Raw genomic sequence first — 12,836 nt, 5'->3', positions numbered from 1 at the left:
GTTTACATCTGCCCCAATACTAGTTTTGGGTGACGTAGGGTACGCGACTATTGTATTAATAGTTGTAGACTAAACTAAGATTTTAGTTTCTTATTATCTTATAAAATGTTTTCTATTTGTCATTGTTAAGTTAGGTAAGGTAAGGTTAGGTAAGGTAAGGTAAGGTTTATGTTAAGGTTAGGATAGGTTAGGATAGCAATTTCTGGTTCTTTTGTAGCTGATTCGTAATTAATTACCTTGTTATCCATTGAAACCAGTCATCTTTGGCTCTTTGTAGCTTCTCCGAATGTACATTCCCTGTTTTTCATTGAAATAAGAAATTTCTGTTTCTTTTGTAGTTATTCCGTATTTAATTACTCTGTTTTCTATTGAAACAAACATTAGTTTAGTCTACAACTATTAATACAATCGTCGCGTACCCTACGTCACCCAAAACTAGTATTGGGGCAGATGTAAACTACTTGCGAAAAGTTACTATTTTTCTAAAATTATTAAAAATACATAAAGTTAACAAATTTATTATATATTTTTTTATTTCTTATAGTTCTAGACCCAATTTCAATAGAAGACACAAGTTTATAGTTACATACATGTTTCCTTTATTCCTGAAAACGAATTAAAATCAATTTGGATAGAATTTAAAAATATTTCATTTAATAAATCAATTACCTTAATTTAACGACTTTGCAAACTTCTCTCAAAACGAAAAACGAAAAATCCTTTCGATTGAACAATGATATAATAGAAATCTCGCTAACCCTTGCCCAACTAGCCAGACGAATTTACAAAAAGGTCCAATTTATATACTTTCAACTTGGTAGTACTTAACCAAATCACGTGACCACCGATATTTTTCATAATCACCTATTAAACGATAGTTTATCGAAATTTTGTTAAAAGAATTTTCCCTAAGGCCGCGCGATAAATTTACGAGAATAATTTCCCGTCGCCGTTATATCGAAAATTTATTTGATTCGGGATTGCCAGAACTGTAATGTTGTGGGCGAGTGATTAGAAAATAAAATGGCAACAAGAATTATGCAAAATTATAAATGTTTATTTTTATTCAGAACAATCTATGGAACGTTCTAGATTTAACTTTCATCAATAACCCAACTGTAATTGTACAGAACTGGTACTCAAGTGTCTAAGACTAGATTTGTCTTACGAGGAGACTACCCGAGGTGATAATCACCGATTTTGTTGAAAATAGGTGGGTATGTAGACCTTATGGTAACATGAAATTTCACCAAGGTAAGAGTCTGTATATTGTCCCATTTAAAATAACAATTGATAAATTTTTACATATTTTGATCAAATTGACCAAAATTCATCAAAATATCATAAAATTAATTTCATTTGTCAATTTTGATCTATTTTGTTTTGGTTTTGAAATTTGAAATTTTTTAAAAAATTTCCCATGTTATTTTCAATGAGAAAATACACATACTTTGTTGTCAAAAACATTTTCGGTTGCCAGGGCAAAACTAATGCCCATTGCAATTTTTCCCTTGGTGAAATTTCATGTTACCATAAGGTCTACATACCCACCTAGTTTCAATAAAATCGGTGATTATCACCTCGGGTAGTCTCCTCGTTAGTTCATCGTGATTGAAAAATAAACAAAACACACTTACACTTAAGTAAATATCATAAATTATACTGAGTAATTTTAACTAAATTCAAACTACCTAACTATAAACTCGGTCTTAATTAACAGCGGAGAGCTGTTCGCTACTAATTACTTCCAATCTACTTAATTAGCCTCACAGGTTGAGTTGATAATTTCAAGGGTATAATTAGGTTATTCCAATTCAAAAAATAATAACAATCAATTTTATCTTACAGCTGACTTGAGTTAGTTCACAATTACTTTAACACTTTCAGTCTTAAACACGCACTGTTCATACACTTAAGTCCATTCACTCACGTTCCAAACGCGAAACACAATTTAACTCTTTTCTTGACCGAAGACCGAACATACTAATTAAAACCGGAAAGTTACCTCATAACTTTTGACCGACACCAGGACCCCGTCCTGTAGTAGTTCGTCTGACAGCCCAGAACTAAGAAAGACTAAATCTTCTATATTGACGGCAACGGCCTTATATACGTTTATTTTGTGTTTTTTTTTTTACCCGTCGAGATTTGACTAAAGTTCGAAAAATTGAAGAGATTATATTTTTTACCCGGTTTGATTGATAGTTCTCCACACGGTGGTGCTATAATATTACTTTGATATAGTTTCCGCGGGAGTTTTGAATAATTATCCTTCTTCTAAGCGTTATTAAAAGGTAACAATGAACTACTTTTTGTGTTTTAACGAAATTTTGTTAAGAATTTAACAAAAATTTAAAACAAAACTAAAAACCGTACCAAAGAATAAACAAAAAAAGTTCAATAAACAATATATACAGATATTGTATTATTCCGTTTAGTAAAAAACCCGCCTTATCATAATTGTTCCTTTACTTTAATATTTTCCCTAAGGAAGTCAATGGCTCGGCGGTGAACTATCCGCATTGTTACAATGCGACCCGAGTTCAATTCCTGATCTTGGTCAAATTTTACATTAAAATACTAAAATATTTAATTAAATATAAGATTAATATAATCTATAAATATAAGATTAATATAATTTATAAATATAAGATTAATATAATTTATAAATATAAGATTAATATAATTTATAAATATAAGATTAATATAATTTATAAATATAAGATTAATATAATTTATAAATATAAGATTAATATAATTTATAAATATAAGATTAATATAATTTATAAATATAAGATTAATATAATTTATAAATATAAGATTAATATAATTTATAAATATAAGATTAATATAATTTATAAATATAAGATTAATATAATTTATAAATATAAGATTAATATAATTTATAAATATAAGATTAATATAATTTATAAATATAAGATTAATATAATTTATAAATATAAGATTAATATAATTTATAAATATTTAATTAAATATAATAATAATATAATTTATAAATATTTCATTAAATATAAGATTAATATAATTTATAAATACAAGATTAATATAATTTATAAATATTTAAAATGATGTAGAATAAATTATAGTACCTAACGTTATAACTTTGTAAAGGACATTCGCCAAAGCTGTTTTTTACAAAAACACTGTTAATTAACAAGCGTTGGTGGCTGAGTGGTTAGAGTACATCTCTTGCACGAGGCAGACCCGGGTTCGATTCCCGGCTGGCGCCAAAAATCGCAAATTGATACAATTGGTGGAAACCCTGCCATTGGACGTTGAGAGGTTGCATAACACTCAGCACTCGGTCCGTCCCAAAGTCATTCAGAAGAAGTTGGAGAGAAAACGCGCATACAAACACAACAGACTCAACATCCACAACCATAATAACACCAACACCCACAACCGTCATAACACGAACTCAACATCCACAACCATCACAACACGAACTCAACATTCACAAACAATAACGAAATATCCAATCATACTGAATTAAAACTGTCGCGACGGTGAGCGTTGACGAAAAAAGACCAACCAAACCAAATCCAACCGCAAATCAATCCGTTAACGCTTAACGTCACACGGTGGTTTTGCCAACCATTCGAGAACGCAGTGAGCCAAGAAACTGCGTACGAAGTGATTACCCTTTGCCCCGAAAATGCGAACGCATTCGCAGGCCTGACAGACAGACACGATGATTGTATAACCCCTCCTCGCAGACTTTGTCCCCTCGGAGAGGTAAAAAATAAGCGTAATTTTTGGTCTACTAATCTTTGTTTGATGATCTTACTCGTAACCACGTCGAAATGGAAGACGCGGTCTTTGTCTACTTTGTCTAATTAGGTGTTGAACGTAATAACTTTCTTTAACATTACCTTTTTGCAGATCTGATTATTAACTACATAGCTGAAAGCATAAGTTCCCTAAAATAAATGTACATGTGAGTTGTGATTATGTACGATTGTTTACGTTAAAGGCTAGTACAACTTGTTTTTTCCCCCGACCTCCAAACTCGGTGAAAAATAGGTCTTTTTCAACCGAACCAAAATTATTTTTACACTTTCGACTATGCCCTACAACTTTTCTATTGAAACATTTTGCGTGACACCTACCGGTGAAAAAATAAATTTTCCAAAACGGCACAAAATCGTTCGATTTTTCTGAAATTTGGTAACCAAAGCCTTCCATACCTAACAAATAAACCCTTATATCATAGTAGTTTCAGCCTCTCCAGTTCTTTTTTTTGGAAGCTAGTCCGGTCTTACTATTGACTTTCAAAAGTCGTTCTAAATTTGGAGGGCGAAAGGTAATTGCACAATTTATTTTAAAATTTCCATTATAAAATTTCCGTTTGCCATTATAAAATTTCCATCACAAAATTACGTTTGTCATTATTGAGCGAAGCGAGCGTAGCTCCCTTAGCAACGACTGCTATGGGGAAAAATGCTGGTCCTGTGATTGTCCGAAGCCGTCAAAATAACCTATGCAAAGCGCGCGTAAAAGGCGAGAGAGTATAAACCGCCCGAAGCCTGGCGCCCGGTGAACACCCGGTGAACCTGGAAGCGCGCGCAAAAGGGGACCGCGTGTATAAAGGGAGAGAGTAGGGAGAGAGAGAAGCCAGATAGCGCGCGTATAGAGGGAACCTGGCAGCGCAGCGCGCGTAAAAGGCGAGAGAGTAGAAACCGTCCGAAGCCTGGGTCTACTAGTATCGCTAGATAGCATGTGTGTAAGGCGACTTTCGATAGAGAACCTGGCAGTGCACGTAAAGTGTGTGTAAGAGGGGAGGGGATTGAAAGGCTTTTTTATGCATTGCGGGAGAGAGGGAGATGAGATGAATGAAAGGCGGTTTTTTATGCATTTTTTATTTAATTCTGTCCAAAATGAAATTCATGGTTTCCACAACTTCAATTTCAATGACTCTACTGCCTAATTTTACAACTATTTCCCCAGACATTAAAGTAATTGGAATGAAATTGGCCATTTCGTTGAATTCATCGTCGCTGTCGAACGCTGGCTCCTCCAAAAGGTTTCTCCTTTGGAAATAATGAAATATTTGTAGCTCGTTACATTTGTAAATAAGTTATTTAATTATTTATTTTAGTTAGTTCTTCATATATTTTAATTAGGTATTTAATTAGTTCTTTATATATTTTAATTAGGCATTTAATTAGTTCTTTATATATTTTAATTAGGTATTTAATTAGTTTTTAGGTAATTAACTACTAATTTTAAATTGTTTATTTACATTATTTAAATTTAATTATAATACGTACTTTGCTGGTGGAGCAGCTGCTTTTTTGTTAGGGGTTGTTTGTGGCGATTGAGTAGCGAAGGTAGGATTTGTTTTTGGCAGCAACGTTTTGGGGCGAGGCACGATTTGTTTTTGCTCCAACGGTTTTAACAGGCGTTGCTCCTACGGTTTTAACAGGCGTTGCTCCTACGGTTTTAACATGCGTTATTCCTACGGTTTTAACAGGCGTTACTCCTACGGTATGCTCTTATTTCACGTCTCGCTCGCTCCGCTCAAGTCTGTGTCAAAAATACCCTTTGGGGTTTTGTGACGTCCTAGTATAAACATTCAACTTGAAATTTTTTTTTTTTAAATTTTGGGCCAAAATATCCACGCTGGTGTCATCTAGTGTAGAAATAAGAAATTAAAATTTTATAATCGAAGGCGGTTTCTAAAGGTTTGTTTCCCTGTATGTAATATGCGAATTGGTGTATTCTTAACCGGTGTACCTGATTTTTACAATTGTCGAACCCCTCGGTTCTATTTAAAGTTTTTGAAGCGCTTTTGATTCAAGTGTATTTGGTAGTTACTCATCTTCAAGGTTGATTTATCCAACGCAAAACTTAAAAAAAGCTCATAACACAAAAAACTTCAAAATCTAGGAGTCTACTATCCCTTTAGGGTCGCTCTTGAACATGAAATATCGTGTAAATTTTAGGCTTATGATTATATTGCCCTGTTTAAATGGTACACGGGCAACGAAATAATACTATCACCTTCTTTGCGAACTTGTTTTATTAAGATATCAGGGGTGAGCAGTCCTAGATTTCCCATTAGACACACCAGGCACGTGCCTAAGGCGGCATATTTTTAGGGGCAACAAATCTCTAGTCTAGGGGCGGCAAATTTCTGATATAGGGGTGAAACATTTTAAGGGTGCCATTTTCATTAGTGCCTAGGGCGACAAATTTGTAAATCCGGCCCTGGGGATGAGATCTTTGTCAAGGCCACGCCAACGGGCAAACTTGGGTATAGAGACGGGACACCCGTGGCGGAAGTATAATAACCACCCGTTGAGGAATTGGTGATGGTCCTCACATGGTACGCCGCATTCTCTGCCTCCAAGACGCATGGGATTACAAGAAACATTTTCCAGACGTTTCAAAACTAAAAAAAGTTACTACTAGCGACATCGTGAATATAGATCCTGAACTTCTCTTCAATGCCCGTATGGTCCAAAAACTGTGTATGAAATTTTTACAATACGGGAATAGGTAGGTTACACGAGGGGGGTCTTTTTTTCGTTGCCTTTCCCCAGTAGTTGAAGTGAGGTAGAATATTAAAAAAATCTGGCAGTCGAAAAATCGTCTTTTTACGTCGGCATTACGCTACCGCGGCGCTCGGAAGAGTATTTTTCGTTGAACAGTTACAGTTACATTGCTGCTAAAATTGCTAATTTCGCTTCAAAATGCCTCAAAACATTTGCAATTTAAGACGCCATCAGGGGATGCTCCTAAGTGCGGATAATTAGTGTTTTTGAAAAATCCACAATCAGTAACAGTTAAGCCAATGTGATCCCCCTTCCATACCTGAGAGTAGGCTTGGTTCCTGCAGGCTACATTCTCGTGGTCTTTTCCCCATTTAGTCGCGGCGTTTGAAAATTCAGACTGCTTGGGATAACAAATAGGATTTATCAAACTAATCGATGGGTTTGCGGGGTCAGAATGACATGCACTTTTAATTTTTGATGCAGTGATCCGGCCTTCCCTGTAACGAAACCAGTCAGCACTTTTGCTTTGATTTTTGGTAGCTCTTTCAATTTTGGTAGCGACATCTTCAGAAATTGACAGTTTTGTAAATTCTTCCTCGGCTTTCTTTAAAACGTCTGGCCATTTTAAATCCAAATTTTGAGAGTCGTACAACTTTAAAAGGGGGGGTGGAAAGGATGTTTAAGTTAGTAACGTACGAGGCGTTATATTCTGGTTGGATGATAAAAATGGCAGAACCCTCGTTGTTTTGGAAACACTGCGAATACAAAACGTCCAGCTCTCCGTCAGTTGACACATCTACTTGAAGACGTTTCCTCACATTTTTCTGAGACTGTTCTTTAGGACTAGATAAATACTCAATATTTTCTTCCAGCAACTTTTTCTTTCGTTTCGCTGAAGTAAAGTCCACATCTTTTAGTGGCAAGTAAGGAATCCCCTTGACATTGGCTGGTAACCATGAATTTTCTTTACTTGTGCAAGTGGTGCTGTCTCTAATGGAGACACCAGTTTCAATGCCAAACAGAATGACCCATTTCCCCAACTCCCCAGTTCTCAATTCTAGTAGGAAGTGGCAGAGGTAAAACGGCTACAGGGTTAATCGATATCGTATCATTTTCGCACGGTGTTTTCGAAAACATCTTATAGTAATAATAATAATAATAAATGAGTTTTCTTGGATATTCCTACTAACGAGGAGACTACCCGAGGTGATAATCACCGATTTTGTGGAAACTAGGTGCGTACGTATGGGTATGATCAGGAAACTAGGTGGGTACGTATGGGTATGATCAGGAAACTAGGTGGGTACGTATGGGTATGATCAGGAAACTAGGTGGGTACGTATGGGTATGATCAGGAAACTAGGTGGGTACGTATGGGTATGATCAGGAAACTAGGTGGGTACGTATGGGTATGATCGGGAAACTAGGTGGGTACGTATGGGTATGATTGGGAAACTAGGTGGGTACGTATGGGTATGATCGGGAAACTAGGTGGGTACGTATGGGTCTGATCGGGAAACTAGGTGGGTACGTATGGGTCTGATCAGGAAACTAGGTGGGTACGTATGGGTATGATCAGGAAACTAGGTGGGTACGTATGGGTATGATCAGGAAACTAGGTGGGTACGTATGGGTATGATCAGGAAACTAGGTGGGTACGTATAGGTATGATCAGGAAACTAGGTGGGTACGTATGGGTATGATCAGGAAACTAGGTGGGTACGTATGGGTATGATCAGGAAACTAGGTGGGTACGTATGGGTATGATCAGGAAACTAGGTGGGTACGTATGGGTATGATCAGGAAACTAGGTGGGTACGTATGGGTATGATCAGGAAACTAGGTGGGTACGTATGGGTATGATCAGGAAACTAGGTGGGTACGTATGGGTATGATCAGGAAACTAGGTGGGTACGTATGGGTATGATCAGGAAACTAGGTGGGTACGTATGGGTATGATCAGGAAACTAGGTGGGTACGTATGGGTATGATCAGGAAACTAGGTGGGTACGTATGGGTATGATCGGGAAACTAGGTGGGTACGTATGGGTATGATCGGGAAACTAGGTGGGTACGTATGGGTATGATCAGGAAACTAGGTGGGTACGTATGGGTATGATCAGGAAACTAGGTGGGTACGTATGGGTATGATCAGGAAACTAGGTGGGTACGTATGGGTATGATCAGGAAACTAGGTGGGTACGTATGGGTATGATCAGGAAACTAGGTGGGTACGTATGGGTATGATCAGGAAACTAGGTGGGTACGTATGGGTATGATCAGGAAACTAGGTGGGTACGTATGGGTATGATCAGGAAACTAGGTGGGTACGTAAGGGTATGATCAGGAAACTAGGTGGGTACGTATGGGTATGATCAGGAAACTAGGTGGGTACGTATGGGTATGATCAGGAAACTAGGTGGGTACGTATGGGTATGATCAGGAAACTAGGTGCGTACGTATGGGTATGATCAGGAAACTATATAGGTATATACTTGGAATGTCTAAGGTACCATCGGCATGGTGTTACGAAAGCGTGTCGAGAAAAAGGCGGCGTTTAAATGACGTCGAGTGTAAGACATAACACATTTTAAATTTATTGGCTCGAGATTTGCTTTGAAAAGAATGCGTGACCATGGTAACAAATAGGTGATCTTCCCGCGCAAAAAAAGGCTTATCAGAAAGTTGATTTAAAAACCCCAATTTGTTGTGATACCTAATTTCAGGTATTTATATGGTTCAAAAAGAGAAAACCATGTAAGATAACATATAATAATCGGGACTAGGCTTAATTAACTTGAAAATCTAGTGCGTCCATGGTAATTATTAAAAATGAAAACATTTACGAAAAGGTCTCATGGGTAAAAAACTTTTTATTAAAACCAAAAAGCCGTGGCAAGCTTTCGACGGTCCTCGCGGTCTTCGTCAGGCCAGTCCGGCACACTAATTACAAAATATAGGCTTAATGATAAGTTTTCGTCGAATTAGGATAGCGAAGCACGAGATTTTATCTCGTGAGTTCTCCGACTTTAAAGGGATACTGAAATCGGTAAATAACTTGCTTTCTATGGATTTCTACGTGAAAAATAAGTCCTTTTAAACTAAAAGCTTGTTCCAGAGCTCTAAGGTTACACTTTTTACTCCTCCTCGAAAGGTGTAGATGGAGTAATCTAGCTTTGTCATCTGCTTAAACGAATACATGACGGGCTTAGACCTCTTCACATGAGGCAAGCTTTTTGTAAATAACCTTTAACCTTTAATACTCACATATTACTCCAACTCGTTTTTTTTCGTTAAGACAGTTTTGAAGTAAAATGACGTCATATGGCTACACTTTTTAACCTGCTCAAAAAACCCAGAACAGGCGAAAAAAAAACCACCTATTATATTTTCCAAAGCACTACTCGAAGGCTGAGTGCACGCGCTTTGAAATGAAAAGGTCGAGACTCGAGAGGTTTGACTGGGGTTTGATTCTCGCTCATGAAATAACGTATATTTCATTTCAAAGCGCAGGCCCTCAGCCTTCGAGTAGTACGTGCTTTGGAAAATATAATTTCTGATTGGAAGTTAGAATTCTCACCTCCATGTTAAAACCCCCGACGTTTGCTAAACCCAGTTTTAAATTAATTAAACTTTTAGTTTAATCGGGAAACATTTTAGAAAATAATTTTCATGTAGAAATCGATAGAAAGCAAGTTATTTTCCAATTTCAATATACCTTTAAGCCACGCCGGTTTCTACGGTCATCATCACGGCCAGCAAAATCTTCCTTAGACATTCCTGGTATGATCATAGTATGACAAGTTGAGGAACATTTTTTCAAGTTTTTATTTCATGATTTATTTAAAAATTACAAAAATTATTATTTTATTTTACGTATCTAGCAAACTTTCAATTTGCTGCCTGCAAAACGGGCACCGGTTTTGTAGCTCCCTCCTTGTGAGACACTCACGGCAGGCGTTATGCAAACATGGTATTACAATAGTGGTTGGATTATTAACAGTGCAAATATGCATAGGGTTTGCGAGTTGGGGGAATGGGCAACTCATTTCCCCAACTGTTCATTACGCCAACTTCGCAAAAACATTGGTTGGTGAAATGCTCGGTTGGGGAAATGCATAGGGTTTGCGAGTTGGGGAAATGGGCGACTCATTTCCCCAACTGTTCATTTCGCCAACTTCGTAAAAAAATTAGTTGGCGAAATGCTCGGTTGGGGAAATGCTTAGTTGGGGAAATGAGTAGTTGGGGAAATGAAAAATTGGTGAAATGGACGGTTGGAGATATGAGAAGTTGGGGAAATGAACCCCACCCCTTTTACGAGCGTATCGACCCCCCCTTTATAATCTCCCATGTGGCGGCCGCCACCGCCGTACTACCTCTGCCTCCACTATTGAATTTTTTCCCCCTAACGGGTCCCCTCCCCATGTAGTCAAGCTATGGATTCCCCTACGAATATTCTCCATAAAAGAATCTATATGTTAGAAGGATAGGTAGCCCTCCGGCCAGCCCGTGTTTTCAAAACGCCGGCAGTGCCGTCGATATTAAGAGAGCCTCTAAACGTGGGACGTCTTGTTTCTATTCCCTCAATGACAAATTTTGGCGGTGCTTCCTCCATGTTTTTTCCTTGACGGAGTCTAAAGATGGATTCTCCATCGCGCATGACCCACTTACGGCGCTGCAATTTTCCGTCCCTCGCCTCATATCCTTCTAACATATGGGATCTTTGTATAAACCTCGTACCCTAGATTCGAAATAACTGCCTCGTGCGTAGTCAATAGCGGTTACCGTGTTAATGTCGGAACTCCACCTTCACACAAGAGCACGGCCAACTTTGATAGCACAATACAGTGACCGATGGAGATCACGGCAGAAATTAATTACAAATTCCGTGGATTTTCCAGATGAAATCAAATGTATTTTGGCCTAGATGACCCTCATACTACATTGCTTTTAGTGTCAGCTAACATTTAGGGGGTTAATCTCAACTTCTAAAGAGCCGTATTTCGAAATATTTTTTTTTTAAATATTAGATAATGGCACTACGTAATTTTAGCAATAGCTGCTTTTGGTATACTGTTGTTTATATATCATTGTTTAATTTTGCATTTAGATATAGATTATAAACTTTCACGTTAATAGTTAATATTTTCAGCAACTCGGCTCAGTTCAGTTTAGAGGCAATTCATATAGTTTAGTCAGGCTCTCAGTTTCAAAAAGGCATTGACTCAAAATTGCAATAAATTTTTTTAATCTCGATGGGAAGAATTCAATGTGACCCTCCGCGTTTACTAGTTTTCGAGCTACATGTATTTGACGTTACAAACATTCAAATTCAAATTAATTTTATTTTTATTCCTATTGTTACAATGATATGGTATTCGAGGGCCAAGTCATCGTGCGACTTATGACGTCATGATTAAGCGACCTTTTAAATAACCTTACTGTAGGACTTTAGAGTGACAATGTTCACTGCTTTGAGGCTCAGAGATTAAATAAAATATATACACTGAAACCATGGACACTGTATCTCTAACCGGACGGTCCGTTTGCGTCCTACTTCGAAATAGTCGGCCTTACTTGATTCGCAGAGCCGTCAAGGTCATTCGAAAGAATGTAAACCCCCATTTCAAACGGAACGTTTTGTTGGTCACGTGACGAATTATATGGCCTTGACAGCCCGAAACTTTCAAAATTCTTGAACCTCCCCCCCTTTACAGAGAGGCGGTGGCGGTGGCAGGTGATTTTGTATGGTGGAAGCTACAGCTTTTCCCGTCCGGTTAGAGATACAGTGTCCATGCTGAAATGAAATAGTTTATCCTTCAACGGAAATAAAAAATATCTAAATTACTCTTAAAAGTAGGTCAACCGTTCCATTGCACATAGGCCCATTTCCCGAATGCAGGTCAGATACCAATAAATAATCTAATAGTCTCAATAACTAGTAATATAGATTGGACAAATACGTATAAGACGTATTTGGCTCTCTTATCTTTATTACAACAGATATATTATTTAATTTGATCATTTTGTTTTTTATTAATGTTGATGTTTCCTCATCCGCGATTGATTTTTGATATTTCTAACCCATTACCTCAAGCTATTTCAATATGGACGCTCTAACTTTGAAAGCGCCTGAGAGGAAAGAGGCGCAAAATCGGAAATATATATTTATTTTCTTTCAGTAGGAAATCCGTAGGTTTATGGATTCTTGCTTTCAATTAATCAATTCTTTGGTAGAATAAATTGCAGCCATGTAGTAAACTAAATTCCACGTAGAAGTCGCGCGACAATAGACAGCTTAGAATTATGGAAGATCGA

The sequence above is a fragment of the Leiobunum rupestre genome, chromosome 4 (genome assembly GCF_980474605.1).
Source record: "Leiobunum rupestre chromosome 4, qqLeiRupe1.1.hap1, whole genome shotgun sequence".
In the NCBI taxonomy this organism is placed as follows: Eukaryota; Metazoa; Arthropoda; class Arachnida; order Opiliones; family Sclerosomatidae; genus Leiobunum; species Leiobunum rupestre.
The sequence above is the reverse complement of the archived record's forward strand: the minus strand, read 5'-3'. Positions refer to the sequence as shown.